Below are 14402 nucleotides of genomic sequence, written 5' to 3' on the forward strand. Positions count from 1 at the left end.
TACTGGATATGAAGTGCATCAGGCTCTATTTGATTGGAACTGTGTGTGAAGTGCGGTTAGTAAGGTCCACCGTTGATGTTTGGCTTTTTTGCAGAACACAGATTTCACCTGTGTTGGTGGTTCACGTACTTTGAGGCCAGCTCCTACCCGGGGGCACGATGCTTAAATCTGTGACCAAGATCTCAGTTTGATCACTTTTTAAGCCAGTTCTGGCTGCTGGAAGACAATCCCTCATTGTGGTCTCATGATGGTCACCCCTGTGACGTTTCTCGGTACATCAGCCAGACACTGAGCTGTAGACAGCATTCACCTGACCAGAGTCCTCTGTGTCCTGTCAGTTGAGCTGGTGGGGAGGATGAGATATTTGAGGATGTGGCGTAGCAGTCAGAGCTGTTGACTCAGGTCCTCGGGGTGCTTGTTCGAGTCTCGGCGTCAGCTTAACATCCTGTGATTCTGAGAAATCCACTTAATCTTCCCGTGCGCATGGACAGCGCTTGAATGCCCCACAAGTGATTAGCTGCACTTAATACATTTACACATGTATTTATATTAAACTTAAAAAGAGAGGTGAGAGAGAGCCATGATGGGTCCTTTTGTCCAGCGTGGTGCGATCTGAGATGTGTTGGTCTTAGGGTGTCTGCTGCCCTTGCTCATTTAGGAAGCATCAAACCCATTCCAGCACTTCCCCCGAGACGTTAAACCAACTTTTCATGCGTTTTGTGGTTCATATAGTCAAATGTCCAAGAAAGGTCCGGGTGGACGAATGATCCTGGTTTCACCAGGTCGCAGCCCCAGGGCCTTTCCTCTGATGGTCTCTGGACCCCTCAAAGGGAAGAAGCCTGCCGCGCATCGGATTGCAGCAGGGACGTCATTACTGGGAAGGCTAGCAGGGACGTCATTACTGGGAAGGCTAGAAGTGACGTCATTACTGGGAAGGCTAGCAAGGAAGTCATTACTGGAAAGGCTAGCCGGGACGTCACTACTGGAAAGGCTTAGGCTAGCAGGGACGTCATTACTGGGAAGGCTAGCAGGGACGTCATTTCTGGGAAGGCTAGCAGGGAATTCATTACTGGGAAGGCTAGCAGGGACGTCATTACTGGGAAGGCTAGCAGGGACGTCATTGCTGGGAAGGCTAGCAGGGACGTCATTGCTGGGAAGGCTAGCAGGGACGTCATTACTGGAAAGGCTAGCAGGGACGTCATAACTGGGAAGGATTAGGCTGGCAGGGACGTCATTACTGGGAAGGCTAGCAGGGACGTCATTACTAGAAAGGCTAGCAGGGACGTCATTACTAGAAAGGCTAGCAGGGACGTCATTACTGAGAAGGCTTAGGCTAGCAGGGACGTCATTACTGGAAAGGCTAGCAGGGACGTCATAACTGGGAAGGATTAGGCTAGCAGGGACGTCATTACTGGGAAGGCTAGCAGGGACGTCATTACTAGAAAGGCTAGCAGGGACGTCATTACTGGGAGGCTTAGGCTAGTAGGGACGTAATTACTGGGAAGGCTAGCAGGGACGACATTACTAGAAAGGCTAGCAGGGACGTCATTACCAGGAAGGTTTAGGCTAGCAGGGACGTCATTACTGGGAAGGCTTAGGCTAGCAGGGACGTCATTACTGGGAAGGCTTAGGCTAGCAGGGACGTCATTACTGGGAAGGCTTAGGCTAGCAGGGACGTCATTACTGGGAAGGCTTAGGCTAGCAGGGACGTCATTACTGGGAAGATTGGCAGTGAAAACGAGTTCCTGCTTTCCTTTTGCACGAAATATTAGGCATCTAAGCATGACCAATGCGTTTGTTGATTAAACGAAACCTGCCATCAAACAGAGCACGAGACCCCCGACCCCCCACCCCCCACCCCCACACTCCACCCTCCAGCAGAGAAGCAGGCTTTAAACACTCAGTAATTAAAGAATCAGACAGTCCTAAAAATCATTTCTGGAAATATGGCCCGCTGGCTAAGCTATTCACAAGAACCAGCAGACCCGAGTTAGAGCCACTGTGTGATCCTGAGCCAATGGATTAATCTCCCTTAGACTTGATTCACAGAACTGCCAACCCTGGGAAGGGGGGGCTCGTTTCGAGTGCACGGTTGTAAACGAATCGAAAAACCCTGAAGAAAAGACTAACGTTTGTATCTAAAATTCAGATGCTTAAAACGTGAGAGTTGGATGCAAAACATCCACAAATAGGATGGGCATTGAAAGCAACAACAGGAAAGACCAAACCAACATATAAGAAGCAGACTGGCCCAGACTGATGCGCTGACAGGTACCCATAGGACCTGAGAGGGAAACCGCTCATTGGGATCCAGACATGAAAACCCCTTCAGGGAGCATCACTGTCCAAACACACTCTGCTTTTGTTGAACCTCAGACCTTTAATACAGAGCACACAATGTGCAGGAGTTCCTGTGCTCTGACCAAAACAAGCTCTGGCAAAGGCAACTGGTCTGGATATTTGTTAGAAGAATTTGGTAACATCTGGGCAACTCTGTGTGTGTTGTCCTCGACTGTCCTTAAAATAAAATCTCATTATGAAGCAAAGTTCTGAATTAAGATAATAATAAAAAAGAAAAAAAGAAAATGCAGATGTAACAGTGCTCAGTGCAAATATATTATTATATAAAAAAACAGTGCATGAATAATTCGGATAAAAATGATTCAAGCCCAACAACATACACAAGTGGTGGTCCTACAGCCAGGCACCTGACCTAACCAATCAGTGTAATTGACTCTCAACTGAGTATGGTGGCCACTTGTATGTCGTCGGTGTTTCGACCCATTGATTTAAGTAGCTGATCATCACCAGGACAAGGAGAGCGAATCTGAACCTCAAGCAATGGACCTGGGTTCAAAGTCCTGCACTCAGTGTCACGGATCATTATTAGAACCTCAAAGAGTGGTTGATTTAGAGATTGTTAGAGATGTTTCTTGATTGGAGCATGCTTAAATATAAGTTAACTTCATTATTATACTTTTGTATCAGTCAATGTCTCTAGGACTTAAAACAAGATGTATGCGGATCTTACCGATGAGCGCGATGTGTAAGGACCGCAGGAGATGGGAGACGGCTGTGATACAAATGCTTGGCTAAGGGGTTGGGCTATTGGAGCAGCAGCGCCTGTTAGTGTCCGCTAAAAAATGGCACCACTGGATAGCAGGCAGTCAATGTCCACTAACTGCTATTAAATGAAGCCATGTGATGGCAGATAGCAGACAGTAGTGGTCTGCTATCGAATGATCTCACTGGATAACAGACCGTCACTCTCTGTTACGCGCTACGAAATGGAGCCATCGTTTAACACAAACTGTTACCTACGATATCCATCCAGGGTACAGTACCACACACAAAGCAAGTCCAACACAACTCGGTGAGGCACTGAACCTTAAGATATCGCTCCGCGTACAACGACACACACCAAGAAAGTCCAACACAACTCGGTGAGGCACTGAACCTTAAGATATCGCTCCGCGTACAACAACACACACCAAGCAAGTCCAACACAACTCAGAGTCGCACTGAAACTTACAATATCCATGAGGCGTACAACAACACACACCAAGCAAGTCCAACACAACTCGGTGATGCACTGAAACCTAATGATATCTCTTGGTGTACAACGCACACCAGCAGAGCTCTAATCTCAGATCAGGCCAGAGGCATGTACCTACCACAGCTGGTGCGTGGAATGTCCGTGTGTCCGGCCTTGTTTACAGGTCACCACTAGGGCTCATCCGTGAGAGGTCGCTCCCCTGTGGTGTTGTCAGCAGACGACTTTCCAGGGACCACCGTGAGCCTGTAGGGGTAAAGAGGAAAACGTACAATGAGCAAAAGAGGATGAAAATGACACGCAGTAGACATACACGCGACAAAGCAGGTCCATTGACCAATCATATGAGAGAGAACCAGGCTCTGCCCATAAGAAGTAAACAATATATATATATATATCACTCATGAATCAAATGTTAGTTAAAATACACAAGTGAGTGTGCAATGATGACACCTCGGAGCTGATGCACCAATCCCACATCACACCTCTCCCCAGAGATCTCCGCGGACACCACATCCAAAAGTGCTGCTAGTTCAGACTTCACATACATGCATTCAAGTCACGGGAGCCGCATATCTCAATCACAGGCTTCACTTCCGCCAGCATCACTCTCACTCACATACACACCGGCCATCCACAGAAGCAGACCGGGAGGTCGATCATGCTCCTACCAAGCATCCACTACCTGGAACGACCCACGCAACACATCAGGCCTCCTCCTCACTCGAATTCTGCAAGAAGCTGGAGACCTATTTATTCAACTCGTCTTCTTGCGGGACCATCGAACCTGCCTGTACTCAAGCCCAGCGTCACACACAGGCCTACTTTCAACGAGTCAGGTGTCCATACTTTCAACGAGTCAGGTGTGCATACTTTCACGGGTGATAAGCAGCTCGCTACAAATTCACTGTACATTACACTACACTGTATAATTTTTAGTTATAGTGCTGAGGGCCACACACAGGCCATCGGTTGGTAAGTTCCTACCTTTACCACATTTCACAATGTACCTCAAAATTCACACATTGACATGACGGCTCAAGTTCGCTTCCAAATCCTATGCAGGCTACGAAAGATATGAATATGGCGGCCTCAAAACGCCGGAAGGACCATCATGCAAGCACTCATCACCAGCAGGCTGGACCCCTGCAACACTCTCTATGCCGGAATCCCCAAACAGCTCCTGGCAGACTCTGGACCATCCCGAACGCAGCTGTAAGACTCGTACTCTATCTCGCACGCCGCACCTCAGGAAGCTTTACTAGGTCCCCATTCACAAGTACAGTCAATTCAAACTTCTCACGCACACATACAAAGCCCTGCACAACAATGGACCAGAATACCTGAACAGTCGCATACACTTTCACCAACCCGCCAGACACCTGCCCTCTGCCTCACTCTCACTCACACACATTACCCGCATCCACAAGAGCAAAACTGGGGGCCGATCACTCTCCTACATCCCATCCAAGACATGGAACGACCCCCTTGCACACATCAGAGCCTTCTCCACACTTCTTGAGTTCTGCAAGAAGCTGAAGACCTGGCTCACACCCACACACCTGCCCAAGCGCCTGGATACCCTCTCAGGTGATTAATGCGCTATACAAATCGATAAAGCATAACATAACGTAACAACATTTGTAGACTGGCATCTGGAGCACAAGTGGCTGTGACACCAGTAATGGTGGCTGCAGAGGGCAACTGAGACCTGTGCTGTGGTTACCCCTGAAGCCACAGTATGTACACCTATGCAGGCCTCAGGCTGTGAGTGAACGATGGGGTGCACGGCGAGTGTGGCCTCCGTTTCCAGGCTTGCGCGTGTTCAGTGTGTTGCATTAGTGCACACACGCAGCTAATACTAAGCATTGCCGATCAATGAAGTTCATGTCAGACTTCTGCAAAGAATCTGTAAACATAAATCCATTTCGTGGCGCTTCATCATGTAAAAGGCACATGTTGGAAATTGAAGTTCATGAAGAGGGAACCATGTTGCAGAGAGATTGTGCACACACACAGTGGCCATCCTCCATATGTTGCTTCTGAAACCGAGGGGCGTCAGAAAACCTAGATCTGTTGATGAGAAAGTGTCTCCCTTGAAGCAGCAGGAGTTCTGGCAGCTCTCAGTGCGGTGTATCGGCAGGGGGCACTGAAGATCAGGGCTGAGGCGCACCGACAGGTCAGGGTGCGGGTTTCCTGCGCTAGAATGCAGGGGTGCTGCAGGTGAGGACTGAAGTGCACTGACAGATCACAGTGCGGGTTTCCTGCACTGGAATGCACCAGTGCTGCAGGTCAGGACTGAAGTGCACTGACAGATCAATATGCGGGTTTCCTGCACTGGAATGCACCAGTGCTGCAGGTGAGGGCTGAAGTGCACTGACAGAACACAGTGCGGGTTTCCTGTGCTGGAATGCAGGGGTGCTGCAGGTGAGGACTGATGTGCACTGACAGATCACAGTGCGGGTTTCCTGCACTGGAATTCACCAGTGCTGCAGGTGAGGGCTGAGGTGCACTGACAGATCACAGTGCGGGTTTCCTGCACTGGAAAGCAGGGGTGCTGCAGGTGATGACTAAGGTGCACCGACGGATCAGGGTACGGGTTAGCTGCGCTGGACTGCACCGGTGCTGCAGGTGAGGACAGTGACATCCACAGACAGATCAGGGTGTGCATTTCCTGCACTGGAATGCACCGGTGCCGCAGGTCAGGACTGAGGTGCACTGACAGATCACGGTGCTGGTTTCCTGCACTGGACTGCATCGGTGCTGCAGGTGAGGGCTGATGTGCACCAACAGATTAGGGTGCGGGTTTCCTGCGCTGGAATGCAGGGGTGCTGCAGGTGAGGGCTGAGGTGCACTGACAGATCACGGTGCCGGTTTCCTCTGCTGGACTACAGGGGAGCTGCAGGGGAGAACAGAGGTGCACGCACTAACAGATAATAGTGCAAGTGTCCTGCACTGGACTGCACCAGTGCTGCAGGTGAGGGCTGAGGTGTTGCGGGTCAGGACTGAGATGCACTGACAGATCACCGTGCAGGTTTCCTGTGCTGGAATGCACCAGTGCTGCAGGTGAGGGCTGAGGTGCACTGACAGATCACAGTGCAGGTTTCCTGTGCTGGAATGCACCAGTGCTGCAGGTGAGGGCTGACGTGCACTGACAGATCACAGTGCAGGTTTCCTGTGCTGGAATGCACCAGTGCTGCAGGTGAGGGCTGAGGTGTTGCGGGTCAGGACTGAGATGCACTGACAGATCACAGTGCGGGTTTCCTGCACTGGACTGCACCGGTGTTGCATGTCAGGACTGAGGTGCACTGACAGATCACGGTGCTGGTTTCCTGCACTGGACTGCATCGGTGCTGCAGGTGAGGGCTGATGTGCACCAACAGATTAGGGTGCGGGTTTCCTGCGCTGGAATGCAGGGGTGCTGCAGGTGAGGGCTGAGGTGCACTGACAGATCACGGTGCCGGTTTCCTCTGCTGGACTACAGGGGAGCTGCAGGGGAGAACAGAGGTGCACGCACTAACAGATAATAGTGCAAGTTTCCTGCACTGGACTGCACCAGTGATGCAGGTGAGGGCTGAGGTGTTGCGGGTCAGGACTGAGATGCACTGACAGATCACCGTGCAGGTTTCCTGTGCTGGAATGCACCAGTGCTGCAGGTGAGGGCTGAGGTGCACTGACAGATCACAGTGCAGGTTTCCTGTGCTGGAATGCACCAGTGCTGCAGGTGAGGGCTGAGGTGCACTGACAGATCACAGTGCAGGTTTCCTGTGCTGGAATGCACCAGTGCTGCAGGTGAGGGCTGAGGTGTTGCGGGTCAGGACTGAGATGCACTGACAGATCACCGTGCAGGTTTCATGTGCTGGAATGCACCAGTGCTGCAGGTGAGGGCTGAGGTGCACTGACAGATCACAGTGCAGGTTTCCTGTGCTGGAATGCACCAGTGCTGCAGGTGAGGGCTGAGGTGCACTGACAGATCACAGTGCAGGTTTCCTGTGCTGGAATGCACCAGTGCTGCAGGTGAGGGCTGAGGTGTTGCGGGTCAGGACTGAGATGCACTGACAGATCACAGTGCGGGTTTCCTGCACTGGACTGCACCGGTGTTGCATGTCAGGACTGAAGTGCAGCGACAGATCAGGATGCGGGTTTCCTGCACTGGAATGCACCGGTGCTGCAGGTGAGGGCTGAGGTGTTGCGGGTCAGGACTGAGATGCACTGACAGATCAAGGACTGCACCAGTGTTGCATGTCAGGACTGAAGTGCAGCTACAGATCAGGGCACGGGTTTCCAGTGCTGTAATGCATGGGTGCTGCAGGTGAGGGCTGACGCACACCAGTGCAGCCGGTGCAGTACATTAAAACTCCATAACAAACAGAACAATACAACAACACTTTCAAGACTGCAGGTTTCACGGTTGCCATGGGTACCAGCGCTCTTGGCAGGTACTCTGCGCTTCCAGGATTTCTAAAGCTTCTTATATCTTTTATGACTTAGGCTCTTCTTAATATTTTTAAGCAGCACAGCCACGTGCTGAGAAGGGACTGTGTGGGGCGGCACGTGCCACGCCCCTGTGGACGGTATCTCCTGGATTATGCCATCTCACTGCAGATCCGAGCTTCCCACAGGCACAATCTCCCTGTAGATGTCGTCCTTATACAGGGGTCCATCTTCTCACATGTGTCAACCTCTCGACAGGTTTCATCTGTACATTAGGGCATTCTGCCTAGAGGAGCCATCTCACAGGTCTCACCTCCCTACAGGTGCCATGTTTACACATGGGCCTCCTGCCTAGAGGAGCCATCTCACAGGTCTCACCTCCCTACAGGTGCCATGTTTACACATGGGCCTCCTGCCTAGAGGAGCCATCTCACAGGTCTCACCTCCCTACAGGTGCCATGTTTACACATGGGCATCCTGCCTAGAGGAGCCATCTCACAGGTCTCACCTCCCTACAGGTGCCATGTTTACACATGGGCATCCTGCCTAGAGGAGCCATCTCACAGGTGTCACCTCCCTACAAGTGCCATGTTTACACATGGGCCTCCTGCCTAGAGGAGCCATCTCACAGGTGTCATCTCCCTACAGGTGCCATGTTTACACACAGGTCTTCTCCCCAGAGGTCCAATGTTCTTACAGGTCTCACCTCCCTACAGGTGCCATGTTTACACATGGGCCTCCTGCCTAGAGGAGCCATCTCACAGGTCTCGCCTCCCTACAGGTGCCATGTTTACACATGGGCCTCCTGCCTAGAGGAGTCATCTCAGAGGTCTCACCTCCCTACAGGTGCCATGTTTACACACAGGTCTTCTCCCCAGAGGACCAATGTTACACAAGGGTCTTCTGCCTAGAGGAGCCATCTCACAGGTCCCACCTCCCTACAAGTGCTGTGTTTACACAAGGGTCTTCTGCCTAGAGGAGCCATCTCACAGGTCTCACCTCCCTACAGGTGCTATGTTTACACAGGGTCTTCTCCCCAGAGGAACAATGTTCTCATGGGCCTCACCACCCTACAGGTGCTATGTTTACACAAGGGTCTTCTGCCTGGAGGAGCCATCTCTCAGGTCTCACCTCCCTACAGGTGCCATGTTTACACAAGGATCTTCTGCCTAGAGGAGCCATCTCACAGGTCTCACCTCCCTACATGTGCCATGTTTACACAAGGGTCTTCTGCCTGGAGGAGCCATCTCTCAGGTCTCACCTCCCTACCAGTGCCATGTTTACACAAGTGTCTTCTCCTTGGAGTAGCAATCGTCTCATAGGTGTCACCTCTATACAAGTGCCATGTTTGCACAGTGTCCTTCTCCTTAGAGTAGCAATCTTCTCACAGGTGTCAATTCCCTACAGGTGCCATCCTTACACACGGGTCTTCTACCCTGAGGACCAATCTTTTCACAGGTCTCACTCCTTACCGGTGCCTTGTTTACACACGGGTCTTCTCCCGAGAGGACCAATGTTTCCCCAGGTCTGACCTCCCTACAGGTGCCATCCTTACACAAGGGTGTTCACCCTAAAGGAGTCTCACAGGTCTCGCCTCCCTTCAGATTTCAAAAACACTAAGGCCTACTTCATAGAGGAGTCATCTTCTCACAGGTGTCACCTCCCTACAGGGGCCCTGTTTACACAAGGTTCTTCTCCCCATAGGATCAAACTTCTCACAGGTCTCACCTCCTTACAGGTGCCATGTTCACATAAGGATTTTCTCAGCAGAGGACCAATCTTCTCACTGGTCTTACCTCCCTACAGGTGCTATGTTTACACAAGGGTCTTCTCACTAACATAGCAATCTTCTTACAGGTATCACTTCCCTACAGGTGCCATGTTTACACAAGGGTTTTCTCCCAATAGGACCAATCTTCTCACATGTATCACCTCGCTACAGGTGCCATGTTTACACAAGGATTTCCTCAGCGGAGGACCAATCTTCTCAAAAGTCTCAGCTTTCTACAGGTGCTATGTTTACACAAGGGTCTTCCCACTAGAGTAGCAATCTTCTCACATGTCAAACCTTCCTACAGGTGCCATGTTTACACAATGGTCTTCTGCCCAGAAGACCAATCTTCTCACAGGTCTCACCTCCCTACAGGCACCATCCTTACACAAGGGACTTCTCCCTACAGGAGCCGTCTTCACACAGGTTTCACCCTCCTACAGATTACATCTTTATACCAAGGCATTCTCCATAGTGGGGTCATCTGCTCACAGGTGTCACCTCCCCACAGATAACTTCTTCTCACAGGTGCCTTTTTCCTACAGGAGCCATCTTCTGATAGGTGTCAGCTCAAAAACTTGACATCTTTACAAAAGGGTCTTCTCCATACAGGCACCCACTCCCAACAGGATGCAACGCTCTAGAAGTGACATCACAGGCACATCTCCCTATAGGTGTCAGCTTCACACAAGGCTCTAGTCACTGAAGTACAGCATCCGCACTTTCAAAACTAACACTCTAATCCAGTGGTTCCCAAACTTTTTTGATCTGCAGCTCCCTTCGCCCATTGGCCATTGCCCGTGGCTCCCAACTGTTACTTTTTTTGGAGGGTGGGGTGGATGTAAGCTTGGCCTCTGGAGAGCTTGCATTTTTCTCCCTGAAAATAATTCGGATGAAGCTGATGAAGGTTTTATAATCGTATGCGCAGGTTGTTTTTTGAATAGTACTAAGGCGGCACCTCTAATAAAATATTCCTGGTTACACTTCTTCCCCCATGATTTTATAGAGTACACTCTCAAACTTTTGTATTGTTTGTGCGCTTGAAGAATGTTAGCATGCACTTCCATTTGTACCCATGTCATACGTGCCAAGACACCTGTCTCAGCAGGGTGACTCACGATTTTTTAAACTGTATCCAGTTTTATTTTTGCTGTCTCCTCCCTAAAATTGCCTCAAAATCAATGCAAGTAAAATTAATTCCTCTGATTTTGTTTTTTTTTTGACGTCCCTCTTCCGTGCTTCCAAATGTTGGCATTATGCCATATATGGTGTTTTACTTCCCAGTGCCGAAGGAGAAAGCAGGCCTGTCTGGAAATGTGTGTGTACTGAAAGAAATGTGTACTGGAAGTACCTATGATTCGAGTACAAATGCCAATACCTAATAATACTTAGTGTGTTTAATAGACAGGCCAGCTGTACTTTCCTGATAAATTGCATTGGTGTAAAATGCATCTGAAAAAAAACTGAATCTATTAACGAGTCTAACACAATTAACCAGGCATCTTCTGCTTACTTTGGGAGTGTTGGAATGTGTGGATCCAGTGAAATATGGAGTTCATCTCCTTTGACATGCCATCAATTAAGCACTACGTTTACAGTTTCTGGCATGTCACTTACAAATCCTCAGTATCATGTGTTCAAGTCTAATTAGTTTAACTGAAGCCAAAAGGCCCTTCAACATTAAATGCAGGAAAGTGCTTGGTGCGCGGCTCCCCTGGCTAGGTTTGACGGCTCCCCAGGGAGCCACGGCGGACAGTTTGGGAACCACTGCTCTAATCAAAACCAGTACGCCACTCGCCTCATCCAAGCAGTGAAGCCGGCACCGGTACGCCACTTGCCTCATCCAAGCAGTGAAGCCGGCACCAGTATGCCACTCGCCTCATCCAAGCAGTGAAGCCGGCACCAGTACGCCACTCGCCTCATCCAAGCAGTGAAGCCGGCACCAGTACGCCACTCGCCTCATCCAAGCAGTGAAGCCGGCACCAGTACGCCACTCGCCTCATCCAAGCAGTGAAGCCGGCACCAGTATGCCACTCGCCTCATCCAAGCAGTGAAGCTGGCACCAGTACGCCACTCGCCTCATCCAAGCAGTGAAGCCGGCACCAGTACGCCACTCGCCTCATCCAAGCAGTGAAGCCGGCACCAGTATGCCACTCGCCTCATCCAAGCAGTGAAGCCGGCACCAGTACGCCACTCGCCTCATCCAAGCAGTGAAGCTGGCACCAGTACGCCACTCGCCTCATCCAAGCAGTGAAGCTGGCACCAGTACGCCACTCGCCTCATCCAAGCAGTGAAGCCGGCACCAGTACGCCACTCGCCTCATCCAAGCAGTGAAGCCGGCACCAGTACGCCACTCGCCTCATCCAAGCAGTGAAGCCGGCACCAGTACGCCACTCGCCTCATCCAAGCAGTGAAGCCGGCACCAGTATGCCACTCGCCTCATCCAAGCAGTGAAGCTGGCACCAGTACGCCACTCGCCTCATCCAAGCAGTGAAGCCGGCACCAGTATGCCACTCGCCTCATCCAAGCAGTGAAGCCGGCACCAGTACGCCCGCTTGTCTCGGCCTAGACAGTGAATCCAGCACCAGTACGCCACTCGCCTCATCCAAGCAGTGAAGCCGGCACCAGTACGCCACTCGCCTCATCCAAGCAGTGAAGCCGGCACCAGTATGCCACTCGCCTCATCCAAGCAGTGAAGCCGGCACCAGTACGCCACTCGCCTCATCCAAGCAGTGAAGCTGGCACCAGTACGCCACTCGCCTCATCCAAGCAGTGAAGCCGGCACCAGTACGCCACTCGCCTCATCCAAGCAGTGAAGCCGGCACCAGTATGCCACTCGCCTCATCCAAGCAGTGAAGCTGGCACCAGTACGCCACTCGCCTCATCCAAGCAGTGAAGCCGGCACCAGTACGCCACTCGCCTCATCCAAGCAGTGAAGCCGGCACCAGTACGCCACTCGCCTCATCCAAGCAGTGAAGCCGGCACCAGTATGCCACTCGCCTCATCCAAGCAGTGAAGCCGGCACCAGTACGCCACTCGCCTCATCCAAGCAGTGAAGCTGGCACCAGTACGCCCGCTTGTCTCGGCCTAGACAGTGAATCCAGCACCAGTACTCAGGCTTTTCTCAGCCTGAGCCAGTGAAGCTGGCACCAGTACACTGGCTCCCCTCAACCCGGGAAGGTGAAGCCAGCAGAAGTACGCTCGCTCGCCTGAGCCAGTGAAGCCAGCACCAGGACGCCACTCACCTCATCCGAGACAGTGACGCCAGCACCAGGACGCCACTCACCTCATCCGAGACAGTGAAGCCAGCACCAGGACGCCACTCACCTCATCCGAGACAGTGACACCAGCACCAGTGCCCGCTCACCTCATCCGAGACAGTGACACCAGCACCAGTGCCCGCTCACCTCATCCGAGACAGTGACACCAGCACCAGTGCCCGCTCACCTCATCCGAGACAGTGACACCAGCACCAGTATACACACTCGCTTTGGCTTAGACAGTGAAGCCAGTACGCCCGCTCTCCTCAGCCCGAGACAGTGAAGTCCGCACAAGCAAGACAAAACAGCATGTAGGATGACGAAGAAAAGGTGAGCAGCCGGAGGTCGTCACTGCCTGGTAAACAGGCGCTTCTGCCCCAGTGCTCCACTCAGAAAATAATCATCAACTGCAACAATAACAACACCACTGAGAAGGAAGAAGTGCCCTGGCAGCTGGCTGTGGAAACTGCTGAGTGCCACCAAAGAGGAGCGTCAGAGGCGGCCATGTCTTGATTCCACCTCATGCCTCTGGCTTCCATCGCCTACACTTCCTGTTCTCTTCAGCTCACTCTTGGTGGTTTGGTTTCATCCCTGATTCCTCCCTCTCTCTCTGTTTTCCTCTTTGTCCTCCTCCTTCCTTTCCCCTTTGGTGCCTTTTACTCTGGTACAAAGTCAGATGCATAAATCCAAGTCCCCGAAAACGAGTGCTGACGCCCACCACCCGCAAGCACTGGTGCAAGTCGAGTATGATTCCGCAGCCACAGGAGGCTTCGTGTAGCACCCCCCTTGGTCGCTCCTTCCACAGCACATGCCAGAAATCGAGCTAGTTTCAAACTGGAGGCTTTTGCTCCCCCAACTAAGAGTCTCTGGGCATGTTTCAAGTGTCCAAGTGAGTCCCACCTGGAGCCGCATCAATGTCCAGCACCCACTAATAGGGTACCAATTTCAGCTCCTGAACTTTGTGAGAGCCGTTAGAGGCTAACCTGTCAATCAATCAGTAAGTATTTGTAGAGCGCTGCTAATCACCCGTGAGGATATCCAGGCACTAGGCTGCTGAACTCAGTCGAAGATCCAGGATTTGAGTCTCTTCCTGAAGTCCGCCAGCGAGGGGAATGTCCGGAGGTGGAGGGGAGGCTGTTGCAGGACTTGGCGGTGAGGTAGGAGAAGGAACGGCCTCCGTTGAGGCTTTGGCAGATGCAGAGTCTGTGGGAGGGCGCGGGGGGCAGAGCGAAGTTCTCTGGGTGGTTGGTGGAAGTTCAGGCGGTGGTTCATATGTTCTGAAATGCCCACAACCTTTTCCCAAGAGGCAGCCCCCAGCCCGAGGACCAAACTTTGAACCGATATACATTCATGGTTGTGATTTATGGAATATCAAAGTTTGGTA

General features: G+C 51.7%; 1 protein-coding gene across 4 annotated transcripts in view; it reads right to left on the reverse strand.

Moving 5' to 3' along the window:
- The window catches only part of PTPRF (protein tyrosine phosphatase receptor type F), a 746312-nt gene that overhangs the window by 583197 nt on the left and 148713 nt on the right, over positions 1-14402 (reverse strand). For all 4 annotated transcript variants that reach the window (XM_085602951.1, XM_085602956.1, XM_085602955.1 and 1 more), the window contains exon 2: positions 3675-3799. The gene's annotated coding sequence lies outside the window, so the exon portion shown is untranslated. The remainder of the gene's footprint in view (positions 1-3674; positions 3800-14402) is intronic.

This window comes from Triturus cristatus, chromosome 4_2 (genome assembly GCF_964204655.1).
Source record: "Triturus cristatus chromosome 4_2, aTriCri1.1, whole genome shotgun sequence".
Taxonomy (NCBI): domain Eukaryota; kingdom Metazoa; phylum Chordata; class Amphibia; order Caudata; family Salamandridae; genus Triturus; species Triturus cristatus.